Consider the following 15,516-nt stretch of genomic DNA (forward strand, 5'->3'; position numbering starts at 1 on the left):
TATTCAATTATTTCATGTAAATTATTTAATGTATTAACGTTTATTTCTATTTTTTAAACAAATTTCCATTCAAAAATGGTGATATTTGATGCAAGAAAAAACATAGCTATATTGTTTGAAAACAAATTTGTCAGCTAGAAAAAAAAATCATGCTTAGTGCACAAATTAACTATTTCATGTTATGTTATACTTTTTTAATACTTTTTATGGATATTTCTATGGTGCTTTCGAATTATTTCAAATCAAAAGACATCTTTTCAGAAAATATATCTTGAATAAACTTTTTTTTTTTTTTTTACTCTATTAGCATTTAATATTTTTCTACTTTTATGTATTTATTAACATACCCTAGTTAGCCAAAAGGCTAATTGTCATATATGGTCCCTGCTTTTATTATCCAGAAATGAATATAGTAATAATAATAATAACAAATAATTATAATAAAATACAGGTAAATGGTAGCACATACACTACTGAAATAATAAAATGATAACAAATAAAGCATTGTTATAGGTGAAAAAGCAATATCAGCATCAACATGGTTGATGACGAAGAAGTATAATTGCTAAAATTAAACTTTATTAATAAGAAGTATATTCTAGAATTGACTGTGGTATTGAATCCCACTGATGTAACGTCTAAATGAAAACAGCCAGCGCACTGCACCTCTAGTTGCTCTGCAGATTTGAAACAGACAAAGTCAACCTTCAAACATAAGCATAAATCTAACAAAATCATGTTGTTCTTGATGTATTCAATGGGAAACAATATAAAAAAAATACTGATGAAGAGAATAAGGATTCCCCCATTCATTCTCTTGATACCACTGAGATATTCCAGAGATCTCATTTGTAGTTTTCCTTCCCCATGGGACAGTTTGTTCCATCAGAAAACAGCTACTGTGATGGCAATGAAGAGAACAAATGTGATTGGTGCATCTTTGTCTCTCTCTCTCTCTCTCTCTTGGTTTCCCACACTCCACTTCCTCCCTCCACCTTGTGCCATCCTAACACTCTCTCTCTCTCTCTCTCTCTCTCTCTCTCACTCTCTCTCTGTTGGCTGACTGTAGGTACGCCCTCTGCTTGAGTGTGTGTCGGTGCGCTCGGAGAGTGCTTGTGTGTTCATGCGTGTTGGAAGCAGGTGGATCACGGATGTGTCTGCAAGCTCTTCATCAAGCGTGCGTTTTGTGAGTCTGGAGCATTCTGGATATAATTCTGGCCCTGTGGATACAGACACACATTAGGACGACTGTAGCTGAACATCCGGTAAGAGAGGTGTTTTTGCACTCTTCTTGGAGGTTTTTTCCCCTCAGTTTGCGTTTTTGGCCAGGTGCACACTGGCTTAGCATCAAATGAATCCACTTTGATTTTATCTGGAGCGCGTTTGCATGAGATATCCGTTAAGATTTCAGACATCAGTGCGTGCGACGTCTATATTTAGTCCAGAGAAATGCTGGTATGTTCAGATCGCAGCCAGTTTCTCTGCTTCTTTGGTTTCCACAGGACAGGCGGATCATTTAAAGAGTGGGAAGGGAGGGGCATTGTGGGTACAGCCGACACATCTAGAGAGAGAGAGAGGCAGGTAGAGAGTGCTCTGAGAGACTGTAATGAACATCAATATTTATTAGATTCGGTCACTTCAGCCTTAATTTCTCTCGGTGCGCTTTGAAACCAATAAGAAAGAAATGTGATTAGGCGTCATGGGCGGAATAGCAGTTTCCACTTCTCTTCCCTCCAGATATGAAGCTAAAAAAAGGTCCTGAGGGAATGAAAGAAACATTTATGTGTGGCAGAAGCACTTTGGGGATATTTTAGCTGGCCTTTGAATATTAATGAGCCTTATCAGTAGATATAAGATGCATTCCTAAAGCCCAAAAAATGACATTTTCATAGCATATCGTATTTTAGATGAGGATATAGCGACTGACCACATGTCTTCTTTTGATTGAACAATGGCCGATTACTGTGGCCAGTTTCATGTGATCAGAAACAGGAGCACTTCCTGTCCTCTTAGATACTCTGTCTAATCACGTCTGCTGCTGGGAAGTTAATTCATTTATGAAATATTACCTGAGTGAAATCTTGATACGTCTGGATACCCAGAGTTCTTTGGGACTGTATTAGTGATTGAAATGGCTGGAGGTAAGACCGATTGGGACATCTCTCGTTTCCTGTTTTTTTGAGCTCAGCAGAGTTTTTGGTGCTGGAGTTTGATGACTTTGGTGGAGGTTCAGCTAGTTGGTGCTAATGGTGCCGCAAAGACTCATTATGCACTGAAGCATCTGTTCATCGATTCGTTCGTCTATTTTTGTTTTTATTTACCATATCAGATTCTGCGTGGAGCAACCAAACATGAGTCTGAGTGGCAAATAAACAGTATTATTTCAGCGTTCACCAACAATGCAGTAAATATAATTTTCAATGTTACACTTTTAATACTTTATGATTTGATTTGTATTATTTAGCATTTTTTTATTTTCAGATTTTTTTTTCAATTACTTTTTTAATGCTTAATAAAAAATTGTATCTATTATTTACTTTTATATATATTTTTACCTTTATATTATTATAATTTTTTTTTGTAATTGGATTTTTTATTTAATCATTTACTTTGAAACTGATTTAAATTATATTTTTTTATAAATTAAGATTTTTGCGGGGTTTATGCTATGGTTTGTACAATTTGTATTAACTTTTTTAATATACTGTATTAAAGACATTTTTTATTTTAAAAAATTATGTAGTAAATTTTGTATATTATACAATTTAATTTTTTCTATTTTGTACTTACTTTCTTTATTTTTTGAATTATTGACTTTTAATATTTAATTTTTAATATTTTATTAAAAAAAGTTTAAGTATTTTTATTTGAATACTTATTTTAATTATTTACATTTAATCAATTTAACAATTCTAATTAAATGAAGTTATTTTAATTATTTAATAATTTTTGTCATCAGTAATAATTTTAATTAATGGCATCAGTAATAATTTTCCATTTTTTAAAGACATTTTTCAGAATTTTAAAACGCCTTATCAGGTAATCTGATTACAGCGGTGGAGTGATATTTTCCACTAGTTTGGGAATTGTTGCATGCATATTGAATTCAGGTGTATTTTGATGATTTGCATAATTCCTCTTGACTGTCTTTGCCTGTTTCTTTTCTTAAAAGCTTTTTTCTGTTGGAGTGGCAGGACCCTAGCCACCATATACTACACCTTTCTCAGTTATTGGTCAATTTTCAGCTCCAACACGATGAGCCTTGGCTAACATATGTCCAACAAGAGTTTAAATCGATCTATTGCCATTTCCTGATCCCATTTCTCTACTTTTCGACCTAAAAAGTGGCCAAAAAGTATTGTGTGAATTTCATAGCCATGAAAATTCATAGTCTTGCCCCCATATGTTCTCATTGTCCATTTTACACACATTCTGTAAAGATGGATGAGGTTTTCATTTACCCAGAGGATGTGTTCACACAGAAGGCCTTGCTCTTGATGAACTGAAGAAGCTCCAGGTGGACATCAGCAATCCACAGAAAGCCTCTGGCAGCTTTATAGAAGAAGACTAATCTTTCTTTTGGCAAAGAAAGGTGGCTTCCCAAGGGAACATGAAGTGGATTTTTCCAGGATCTCATTGTTGAAGATGGTTAAGGTACTTCCCAACCAACAATGCCTCACACGTGACCTTCCTCCTGTGGGGCTTTGATTTGGAAGCCTGTTAGGAATCAGCTTCGTTCAGGAACCGAAATGAGCCTGTGATGTCTGACGCACATCAAGCTTCACACCATCACTCTCAGAAGATCAGGATGGATTTCCACATACCAAAGAGCAAAAGAGACAGACAGAGCGACGTGGAGAGAGCGTGACCTTATATTCCCAGATCCATATGTGTCATTTTGGATGATCTGCGCTCTCCTCACAGAAGATCTGATTGTTCTGGATGGTTTTGCTTTGGGTTTATAACCATCAAACCCTTGACAGATAGAATCCATCTCTTACATCTGTTCTTTAAATGCGTTTAATATAAAGGAAAAGTCAGTTCGCCACCTTTTATCAAAGACAAATTGCTCTCATCTTAGCGTTTCCTGATCAGAATTCTGTGCCAGACTCTGACATTTAATTTGCAGCTAAATTGGGGTGAGAACGGTGTGTGTGAACAGACGATTCTCCAATCCAGAAGCGTGCGAACAGAGCACTGCTGTTATTCATGCCGGAAGAGGACAATGACAGCAGTCACAATAAAAGCTTTTAAAGGAGACAGAGGACATTGTGTGTAGTCGAAAAAGGCAACAAGGATGAGTCATTAAATTATGGACTCTAAAAGCATTTTCTTAATCAGTATCTTCAGCTTGCTTTCTAGTAAAATATTAATAAAATAAGAATAATTTATAAAAGAAATAGCATATTAAAGGAAAAGTTGAAAAAAATGATTTTTTTTTATTGTATTTTATGTGTTAACTGTGGAACACCTATAGGAAATGTTGATAAATATATTTTTTTCCATGCAGTGAAGTGAAGTGAATGTAAATGTAGACTGTAAATGTAAATTTTGAGCTTCTAAAAGGATGCATAAGTACCATACAATTTTTATAAAAGAGATCAATTTGACTTGTGCAATAAAATAAATCATTTTGGATGAACAGTTTTTTTAAGTCTCAACTGTAGCCAATATATCTTTGTTTTGTTTTATCTCTCTTTTAAAGAGATACATTTAGCTAGATTGATGCTTGAAAAAAAATAGTAAATGTATCTTTGTATCTTACAACTAATGAATTGATGCAATTAATAATATATAAAAATATTAACATATAAAATATTAATATATTAATTAAATATTAAAGTATATTGTATTAATCATTAAATTATAATTAAATTAATACATTTAACAAATTAAATATGAATATTATAAAAAATAACAAGTACTTAATGAGTATTTTCAGTAAAAAAAAAAATAATAATAATAATTACATGCAGTATTTTTCTATATATTAATTAATTGATTATTTGTTTGTTTACTTTTTTTTTTTTTACTGAAAATCCTGCCAAAAATACTCAAGTACCTTTTAGGAAAATTGTTTTTTTTATTTTTAGCATTATGACGCAAACACCCACATAAACTACATTAATAATTGACTTCTTTTCTGAAACAAAAGCAATTTGATTCGTCGTAATTGCCTCACAATTACATTTCACTACTAATGCACAATATTCAAATTAATGCATTCATGAAAATCATATAAACATGACAATCTATGAACACAATCTTGTCATCTCGTTTCCCCGCTCCATTTTCTCTGTCTGAATTAATATGGGATTTCGGTCTAATGAGAGAGAGAAAGAGACAGACACATTTAACATAATCAGTCATTTAATAACTAAAAGTAAAACAAATGAGTAAACAAATAAATGAGGGAGTGATTATCAAAGCAATGGGAATAGTTAAAGTCGACATGACATCAAGATGGACCCTATTTACTTTTTTATGCATGTTGTTATCTTTTATTAAAATGTAATAAATTGCTTTGCCATCTGAATTGATTGATTCGGCCTCATTCCTTGTACATTTTCACCATCCAGTCAATTGTCATTAGATAAAATCAAGCTCCAACCAACGTTCCCATTAAATATCTTGATTCACTCATAAGTATGAAACAACTAAAATCATGTTTTTAACATTTTAACGTTGTTTCCATCCTGACCCATTCAGTGCGCCGTCATGTTCAGCTCTTCTTTTATTTTCACGTTTTTTTGTTTTTCGGTTGGTGTTTTGCGTGGAGCTCTACAGAAGTGAACGTATCCTTTGGTGAACGCACCCTTGAAATCTCTGCCGTCAGAGCTGATTGCTTTTGAAGTGCTTCGGTAATGAAATGGTGGTGGAGTTTCTGGTAGGAATAAGAAATGCTTTCTGTCTCACCTACAGCCCCCTGCAATCAGAAAGAGGTGATTAAATTCAGCTCATTAACAGCCTGAGCAAAGACAGACGCTGCTCCAGATCCTAGTGAGCCGCTTGTATAGATGAGGTTTTTAGACATTGCAGACTCGCTCTTGACATGAAGGCTGTTATCCTGTTTTATAAAAATGCCTCGTTTTGATTGCGTTGCATGAGCTTTGGGGCAGTAATGCTAGTCATTTTGATACATTTTGAGATTATTGACCTCTAGAGACGTAATGGTCTGCTCAGATTTTGGAGCCAGGTGGATTTTAGATGCTGTCTTTGAATATTAAGTTGCACAATTAGGGTAGGTGAAGAAGTTTTCGTTGAAAATGCTGTGGCTGAAATCACCCATTCATTTGATCAGTCCTGTCAAGTCATAACTTTAGCAGATCCTTTGCTTTAAATAGAAATTTCTTCCATCAACCCATCCTCAATTATAGAAGTTAGAACTAAGTTTGAAAGCTGTAGAAGCTGGCTTCCAAGAGGAAAAAAAATAAAATTATGTATTTTTATATTTTCTTTTGTATAATTTGTATTATATATTTTTTAACATCTGTTTTAATTTGATTTATTTTAATTGTAGATCTTACATATAAATATAATTGCTTAAATTAAAGTGTAAGTATATACTGTACATATTATATGCATGACTTATTATTACATATACATTATACTGTATATGATATCATATATATTATATATATGATGAATTTTTATCTCACAATGCAACTACACTTTTCTTTTCTTTTCTTTACTGCATCTTTTTTTTACCCTTTTTACATTTTTTAAATCGCATGGTTATTATAGTTAATTAAAATCATTTAAAAATGTTACTTGAAAATAAAATAACATTTGAAATGAAATAAAATATTATTTAGATTTTTGTCTTAACCTAAAATAATTAATATTTAAAATATTTAAAAGTATATATATATATATATATATATATGACAAAAAATCTTAATATTAATATTCAAAATATTAATAAAAATTACAGTATAATAGTGTCCCAATCACACTAAAATAATGCTTTTTTCCCCCAGTGATTTTGAATAAATATAATGTAAAATACATAAAATTGTATACATAAGTATCTAGCTTTCTAGTTATCATCATAAGAAGTTGCAGAATGCATTGCAAGGACAATCAAATTTTCCAATCAATTTATCAAGTAAGGGAAATGTCGATGACAAATATAAGCATATTTTATATGTATCTTAAAAACATTTATACTTCCAACTGATGTTAGTATTATTAATTTGTAAACAGTTTTCCATTTTGTATTATGCTCAGGTGTGTGTGCATTGATTTGGTGTGGAGCCAGGAGCAATGAGCTTAAGCAGCCTCCTGTAATGCTCTATTAACTCGCGCCAAACCGCACTCTACCATGCTAACATTACAGCGTGAGTATCTGCTGTGTACGACTGATTCAGGGTTACGTTAGAAACCACCTCTCAGACTGATCTATGTCTCAACTAAACCCTCCATCTGGAAAAAAATCACCCTCCATTAATCACCACTGAGCTCACGGTTCAAGAGCAATTTTCCAACTCAGTGTTAATTAAATAGAGTAACTCATCGCAGGTTAAAATCCCGACATCTGTTCACGGCAGTCATTTCATGAGTTTTTTTTTTTTTTATATTAATAGTAACCTAAAAGGGCAAAAAGCCCCATAAACTGCCTGTGTCATAATCCATAACAACCTCAGTATGACCTCACACATTACACATCCCCACAGCAAAATCTGCTTAAATATCCAAACTACATGAGCATCAAATAATCACACATGATTGAGTTCAAAGCGTTTTAACATTAGATGTCCTTACATAACTGTTCTGTTGTCTTTGGGCCGTTTTTTGACAGTTTTATTTTAGTAAAGAATACACTATAAATTTGTTTACTATTTGAAACAAGTTTTTGTTATTTTTTAAGAGCATAATACACTTTCGTAATAAATAGAAATAAAGTTGTTTTTGCTTATTTAAACTAAAATCGTTCATTCAGCAGTGAACAAAAAAATGGTTGTGGAAACTCAAAAATTGCTAGAAATTAAAAAAATTATTACAAAAAGTGGCAAATAACACATTGAATTAGAAGTAGTTAAATAGTATTTTCTTGTAAACTTCAAAAAAAAAATTTATTTTTATTTTACAGATGTGTCCTAAACCGCATTACTTTTCCTATCAGTTTGTAGCGTTGTTTGTGGGAAGCTCCGCCCTCACTGAAATCTCATTGGACATTGCAACCATGAGGTCATTAACACACTGCATAAATAAAGAAATATGATGGTGTTGGACTGACTTTGAAACAATTCTCACTCAGAAGTTGCTAGTGAATTTCACAATTAATTACGAAGAAACAGCAAGTAAAAACATTGAATTGAACATTGAAATAAAGACTTTTGAAGTTGTACTTTCTTGTAAAACTTTCTCCAATAATCAATAATAACTTCAAAAAAAAAATTATTACAGTATAGGTGGACTAACAACTTGTCCTAACCAGCGAAAAATGCAATACTTTTTCCAATCTGTTTGTTTCTGTTTTTATTTTTGTTTTTTTTTGCAGTATTGTTTCTGCGAAACTCCGCCCTCACTGAACACTCATTGGATGTTGCAACCATGAGGTCATTAACACTGAAAAAGATTAGTATTTCCTTTGAAACTATTCAGAAATTGCCCTCAGAAATTGCCAGTAAATTTTCAGGGATTTGGTCTGTTCTGATGAACAACAGTACATATATGGCGCTTACAGTTATCATTTGCATGTCTTAAAGGTACAGTAGCCCTGGGTTTAACTGTGAGAGTCATAGAAAAGATGGAAAATGGTCTTGTAAAAATAAACTTTGTTTGAGGAAACCCAGTGTAATCTGTGTACTTCAACAAAAGTGTAGAAAACCTCCCTTTTAACGTTATACGGTTCATCCCTCTGAGATTATATAACGCAGAGGAAGTGTGGACGAAGGTGTAGCGCAGCAGTCGTGATGTTTGACAGAGTCAGTGTGTCAAATACAGACACCGGTTCAAACTCTGTCTGGGAGCTAATTAGTCACACTTCATTATGAGCCTGACTGAAGGTGATTGTAATAATTACAATGAGGTTTCCCTGTTTATTCGGTCACATGAACCTTTGATGGTGGCTTCGCCGAAAGAAAAAACCAAAGGTCATTGTTGCTTTTCTGCACAATAATAAAGCCGCTCAGAGGAATCTCTTGAGGTAATGGGCCAGAACCTTGTAAACAGCAGAATGCGCGTCATTAACACCAGAAACGAGTGGCCACCTCGTGTCATTACAGGCTGCTTCTCCAAACAGCTGTAGCACATTATGGGATATCTGAAGCCCGACGGGGATGACAGAGGAAACCCTTAAGCCTGGTGCACTTTTTCACATTATGCAGTGAGATTTTGGGGAAAAGCCAAGATAGACTGAGTAGTATCTTTTATCACCCAGTGTTCTACACAGAAAAGGAAATAAGAATCATAGCATCTGGAGTCTGTCGTGGTTGGGTGAACGAGGAAACAAACATTAGGTAATTATAAAAGTAGGTAATTAGGTAATTTAAAAAGACTTTTAAAGATATTTACATCAACACTAACGTGCTTTAAAGGGGTCATATGACGTTGCTAAAAAGAACATTATTTGGAGTAATGCAATGTGTTTATGCATTTTTTTTCCACATAATGTACATTATTGTTGCTCCTTTATGCCCCGCCTTTCTGAAACACGTTGATTTTTGCAAAGCTCATCGCTCTGAAAAGCGAGAAACACCAGACTGTCGTTGCAAAGTTGGAATTGCCCCACTTTATAGAAACAGACGCCGTATTGTAGGCTACTCTCACAGGAAACAGTCCTCATCCTCCGCAAAATGCGCTGCACACATCTGAATATTTGGGTTGAACTGTTCTGGAACAGTGCTGTAAATACAACTTAACCACAGATTTCTAGTTGTGTCCTCTTTTGGAAGGCCAAAGAAAGTAGTTTCGCTTTCACAAAGAAACACAGCGTCTCCACGACATGGCAGCGGTGGTAAAAGCAAGAATAAAAGTTATGCCTTCTTTCTTTGCATGAACATTTGGGCGGTGTTATGCAAATCTTATCACTGGGGGCGTGGTTGACTTTTATGAAGAATATCTCTTTGGATTTGAGACTTTAGTCTTTGCAACTTCACAGATCTTATTCATGCACCAAGAGCTTGTAACAATCCAAGGAGAAAGGAAAAATTGAAATCGCATCATATGACCCCTTTAATGTTGTGCAATACAGAAGGCATAATGCCGAAAATTTTATTTATTATTTTCTACACATATATTTTAACATGAATTTCAAGTTGAGTCAGTTAACATAACATAAATGTATTATAAGCAATGCCTATTTTTGTAAACATTATTATATCCATCTCAAAATTCTGACTTTTAGTTTTCACCAGTAAATAAAAAAGGTAATTGCAACTTTATATCTCGTAAGTCTGAGATATTTTGACATTTAAAAAAAAAATACAAGGCCAGATTGTGAGATATAACAATGCGTAATTGATTTATTTATTTAATTATTTATCATGTGGTGTAAACAAGCTTCCATAGCATAGCATATCATATCTAATATAAATGTTTTACTGTTTTTAATTTCTGTGCTCCTATTGGTTTTCATTAGATGGTTGTCATAGCAACAGTCACACTGCAGGACTGTGACCCAAAATTTCTGTCAGAACATCTACATCTGAAATTACAATTACTGAGATGGAAAATGGTGAGCATGTCACACTCTTAAGTAAATCTTATTATCTTAATATTTCCCAAATTAATCTAGGATGGCAAAATCATACAGTGTATGTTCGTCTTAAAACATGTAAAGTCTTGTTTGATTCATGCGCAGTTAGAGTCACTTTTTAATTTTAACCAGGCACAAGTATTTTATTCTGGGGGTTTGTGAATTTAGTTTAAATATAGTTTGTAGTTCCAGTTCTTTCATTTTATTCCAAGTCACAAAGAGTTGTTATATTGAATATCAATATTTGTTTATATTTAATCTTCAAGTTAATACTGAGTGCATTGAATTTTTGTTTTCATCAAACAACGAACTGGAACAGCATATAATATGAGTGGAATAAACAAAGATTATTATTAAAAACAGCTTAATATAAAAATCTCTCACATTTGCTGTCTTAATAAATGATTCTGGTCTTATGTGCACGATCCATCAGTACATTATTCTAAAGAAAAACAATGCTTTTCATAATCAAAATGTACTATCTTTCTCCATGTCTGAAATTACTTTTGCTAATAATATCATAGTCTAATTATTAGATGGTAATCATTTCATGTTGCCTTTTTAATGCAGCTCCAACGCTAATTAATATTATTACATTATTAAAGCAGAATCAGTGATCGTTCGATATGATAAGTCACCGGTCACAGATCGCACGCATCTCTCATAATCTCTCCCAGAAATTTAATTTCCTCTGTTTTCTTCCACATTCGAAAAGCTGCCGTTGGAAAGGAGAAACAGTTCATAAACAGCTTCAAAAAGTAAAAAACTTTAATTTCCTTCGATCTGCATCTGCCTTTGCTCATCTCTCTCACCGTCGGTCGCCACAGCTCTGCTCTTCTGGTCTCATCTGGGCGCGTGTGTTTGGCTCTGAAGGTCTGCTGGGAGGTTGACAGTGCTCTTCAGGTTGACTCTGCGTTGCGTAAACAGAGATTAGTGACCATCCTGGCTCTTAATTAAAGTCAGAAAGCTGTCAGGGGACACACCAGGCCATCAAATATTAATATAGACAGTTCCCCGCAGCAGCCTGGCCCTCCACTCAGGGGGTTCCAGCGGGTGTGTATCACCATGATTTGCCATCGCACATGGTCCAGAGGGATCGCTGAGTGTCATGACAGATTAAATGATGCAATAGAACTGGAGGGGGAAGCGAGACGCCACTGAAACATTCAGATGATGGCCTGTGAATGTCTTTCTTCAGACCCCGCCGACGGCCCGTAATGAGCCTATGTTTCATTCTGAGGGATCACGTCCACCACGTCTGACGGAGGTCTCAATGTCATCGGCTTCTTGCCTGTCTGTACCGTCTCTGAGCTGTTGGACTGTAAGAACGACACTGTAGATTTAAGGTGTTTAGAAGCTTTAGACTTGGTACTTTAGGGTTAAAGAGCTAAGGGTTTATGATTAGATTTAGTCTTCAAGGTAATAGACTTGACTTATAGTTTAAGTTTTAAATTTAGTCATTTGGTAAATGGTTTTATGTGACTTAGAAACAGCAATGGTTAAAAAGGGTTAGGTTTAGTCTTGGATTGTAGACTTTAGGTTAAAGGTTTAGGGTTAAACTATGGAGTTTAGACATTGAGTCATTTGTTTTGTTGTTGTTTTAAGGGTTTATGTTCACGATTTAGGTCTTAAATGTGTTTAAGGCTTAATATTTGTATTTAGTCTGAAGGGTTTTTTTTTTTCATTTGTTGACTTTGGGGCTTAGGATTTAGGCTTTGGAACTAAGACAATTACTTGTTTTTTGCTTTAAGTTTTTTTTGTTTGTTTTTTTTTTTTTGCTTTGCTTTGGAGTTTAGGTTAAGGCTTTGGAATTAAAATATTTAATTAGCTTTTGTTTTAGGGTTGTTTTGTTTTGTTTTGTTTTAAGGGTTGTTTTTTGGGGAGTCTTTGAAGTATAGGGTAAAGGCTTTGGAATTTAGATTTAATTAGTTTGTTTTGTTTTGTTTTGTTAGTTTTTTAGCTTTGGAGTTTAGTGTTTATGTTTTGTAATTCCAATATTAAATTAGTTTTTGTTTTAAGGGTTTATGTTTCAAGTTTTAAGATTTAAAATGTAGTTTTAAGGGTTTAGGTTGTTACTGATGGAGTTTTTGGTTAAAAGTAAGGTAGTAAGTGTTTGGGGTTTCGATTGAATCTTCTTGTTCTTTTATCGAAAGTGACTTATAAATGACCAACATCACAAACAATCTCTCTCAGAAGAGCCAAAAATACCAAAATATTAGGACTGGTTTTAGGGTTTAGCATTACATTTAGTCTTTACTGTTTAGATTGTAGATTTTGTGGTTAAAGGTTTAGGATTGCGATTTAGAGACAAGACTTTAAATTAGTTTTAGTTTTAAGGGTTTATATTGAAGTTTTGAAATTTAAATGTGTTTAGGACTTCAGGGTTTGGGTTCAGTCTGACAGTTTTTTTTATTCTTTGGTGTTTAGAGTTTGGTGTTAAATTTTGTTTATAACTTAGTTTAGTATTTTGTTTATAACTTAGTTTAGTATTAGATGTTAATTGAGTTTTTGTGGTTTAGGTTGTTATTGGAGTTTAGAGATTAAAATTATATATTACAGGTTTGGGATTTAGATTTAGTATTCAGAGTGTAGGTTGTAGGATTTATAGTTTAGATTTTACATTTATTGATTAGATGCTTTTTATTGCAAGGCATCTCTCATATGCGAGCCAACACTACCACAGTTTTAACATTTCGAAATTTAGGATTAAGGTTTAAAGTTAAGACATTATATTGAGTTTTAAGTGTTTGTTCAAGTTTTAGGATATATATGTTGTTTTTAGGATTTTTAAAAAGGATATTTAAAGTTTGGTTTTTGTCAAAGGTATATTATTTTTAGGCTTTGGCCTTAAAGATTTATGGATTAATTTTATGACGTAGTTTACGCATAGAATTAGAATATTAATTTAGTTTTAAGGGTTTTGGTTGTTTTTGTTAGAGTTTAGGGTTTTAGAGTTAAATATTAGTGTGTGAATTATTCTTTAGGTTGTAGGGTTTAAATTTAGTCATTTAGTAGATGCTTTTATCCAAAGTGAGAAATAAAGAACATTGCAAACAATACCTCATACACGAGCCAACAATACTGCAGCTTTAGAATTCTATTTTAGGTTTTAGAGTTATAGATTAAAGGTTTATGGTTAGATTGAGTCTTTGGTTATAGGCTTTGGAGTTAAGTTTTAGTATTAGTTTTAATCTTAAAAAGATTTATATTGAAGTTTCAGTTTTAGATTATACTGGAGTTTAGAAATGAGGATTAAAGGTTTAAAATTAAGTACTCATGGGTTTAGCATCTTCAGGATTTAAGTTGTTTCGCTTTAAGAGTTTTACACGTTTTCATGTTGTTTTGTTGTGTTAAAATTTTGTGTTAAATTATTTCACCTTTTTAAATTCAGTCAATATTTCATCATGTCATTTTCGTTAATTTGAGCCTGATTAAATGGTTTAATAACATATTTAACTTAAGTTAAATAAAATATTTGATATTTTGTATTTGCATATAATTTATTTTATTAAATAAAATTGTATTAATTTAATATATGTATATATATAAGTATATATGTGTGTGTGTATGTGTGTCTTAAGCTGTATTTTCTTCATCAATAGTATTTTTAATTAAAACATTTTTCATCTTGTCTTCTTTAACCTTGAAAAATCAAAAACCCTCTGTCAATGAGCGCATTTGACGATATTAACACTATACTTTAAAGAATTAACAAATAATTACTCTTTATTTGTCAACAGTGTTCGCATGTTTATATCATCTCTGAGAGGATTTAACAGGTTTTCTTGCTTTCTCAGTAATGTTGGGACTTTTATTAATTATAACGCGTAAAGGTGAAGTTGTGGTGCTGGAAGCACCGTCAACAACTGATATCATTAGCGCTGATTGGTGGGATTAAATGTGCGAAGATGTGGAGCTGCTGTTGTTGTTGGTGCAATGTGTCTTTAAGAGGGGGAGTCGGAGCAGAAAGGGTAGGAGTAGATTTGTTAGCTTGGTGATTAATACCGAACCCATCTGAATAGCAAAGCTCAAGAGTGTGGGCACCACATTTAATTGGCCTGTTTGAGGCATGACCTCACAGGAAAGAGTTGGAAGACTTATGTCTACAGGATACACACATACACACATTCATCCTCATCCTATTTCCTTTTCTTCATCTCTGATGTCATTCAGCTGTTTGTGTATTATAGAGGTAGGAAGCATTAACAGTTTACGAGGATTGCTTTAGTGCGCCATGGTCTTGTGGCTCTCAAGGTTGTGGAATACGGCGATAATGATCTTGTTCTAAATTGATCTGCTGCAGTCATCCCCGGGTTTATATTTTTTTTCTACATCCTGTTTGTCCAGCACATGAGTGTCAATAAAATTAGAGCTGATGGATCTGGTAAAGTGCATCATCGGATCATGAAGCCGAGTGGTTTTACTGGTTACTCCGGTTCATGTGAGTGATCAAAGGTTTCTGACACACCCTGATGTTCTCTGCTGCTTCAGAAGAACCTTGCTGAGAACATATTAGAAGTTCAGGTATATTTATTTAAAGGGGTAGTACACCCAAAAAAAAAAAAATAATAATAATAATTCTGTCATCATTTTCTCACCCTAAAGGTTTTTCAAACCTGTATGAGTCGCTTTTTTCTGTTGAAACCAAAACAATATTTTGAAGAATGTTGATGACCAAACAGTTGGTTTGCAAGGCATTGACTTACATAGTATGGAATAAAATTGATAGAAGTCAGTGGCTACCGGCATCTCTTTGGTACCCATATTCTTCACAATGGGTAGAAAGCAACTTATACGTGTTTGGAACAACTTGA

General features: G+C 33.4%; 1 protein-coding gene across 1 annotated transcript in view; it reads left to right on the forward strand.

Moving 5' to 3' along the window:
• Positions 1–1,053: 1,053 nt before the first annotated feature.
• LOC132125127 (leucine-rich repeat and immunoglobulin-like domain-containing nogo receptor-interacting protein 1) overlaps positions 1,054–15,516 on the forward strand; it is a 73,094-nt gene continuing 58,631 nt past the window's right edge. Inside the window, exon 1 of the mRNA XM_059536367.1 lies at positions 1,054–1,265. The gene's annotated coding sequence lies outside the window, so the exon portion shown is untranslated. The remainder of the gene's footprint in view (positions 1,266–15,516) is intronic.

Source organism: Carassius carassius, chromosome 43 (assembly GCF_963082965.1).
Source record: "Carassius carassius chromosome 43, fCarCar2.1, whole genome shotgun sequence".
Classification (NCBI taxonomy): domain Eukaryota; kingdom Metazoa; phylum Chordata; class Actinopteri; order Cypriniformes; family Cyprinidae; genus Carassius; species Carassius carassius.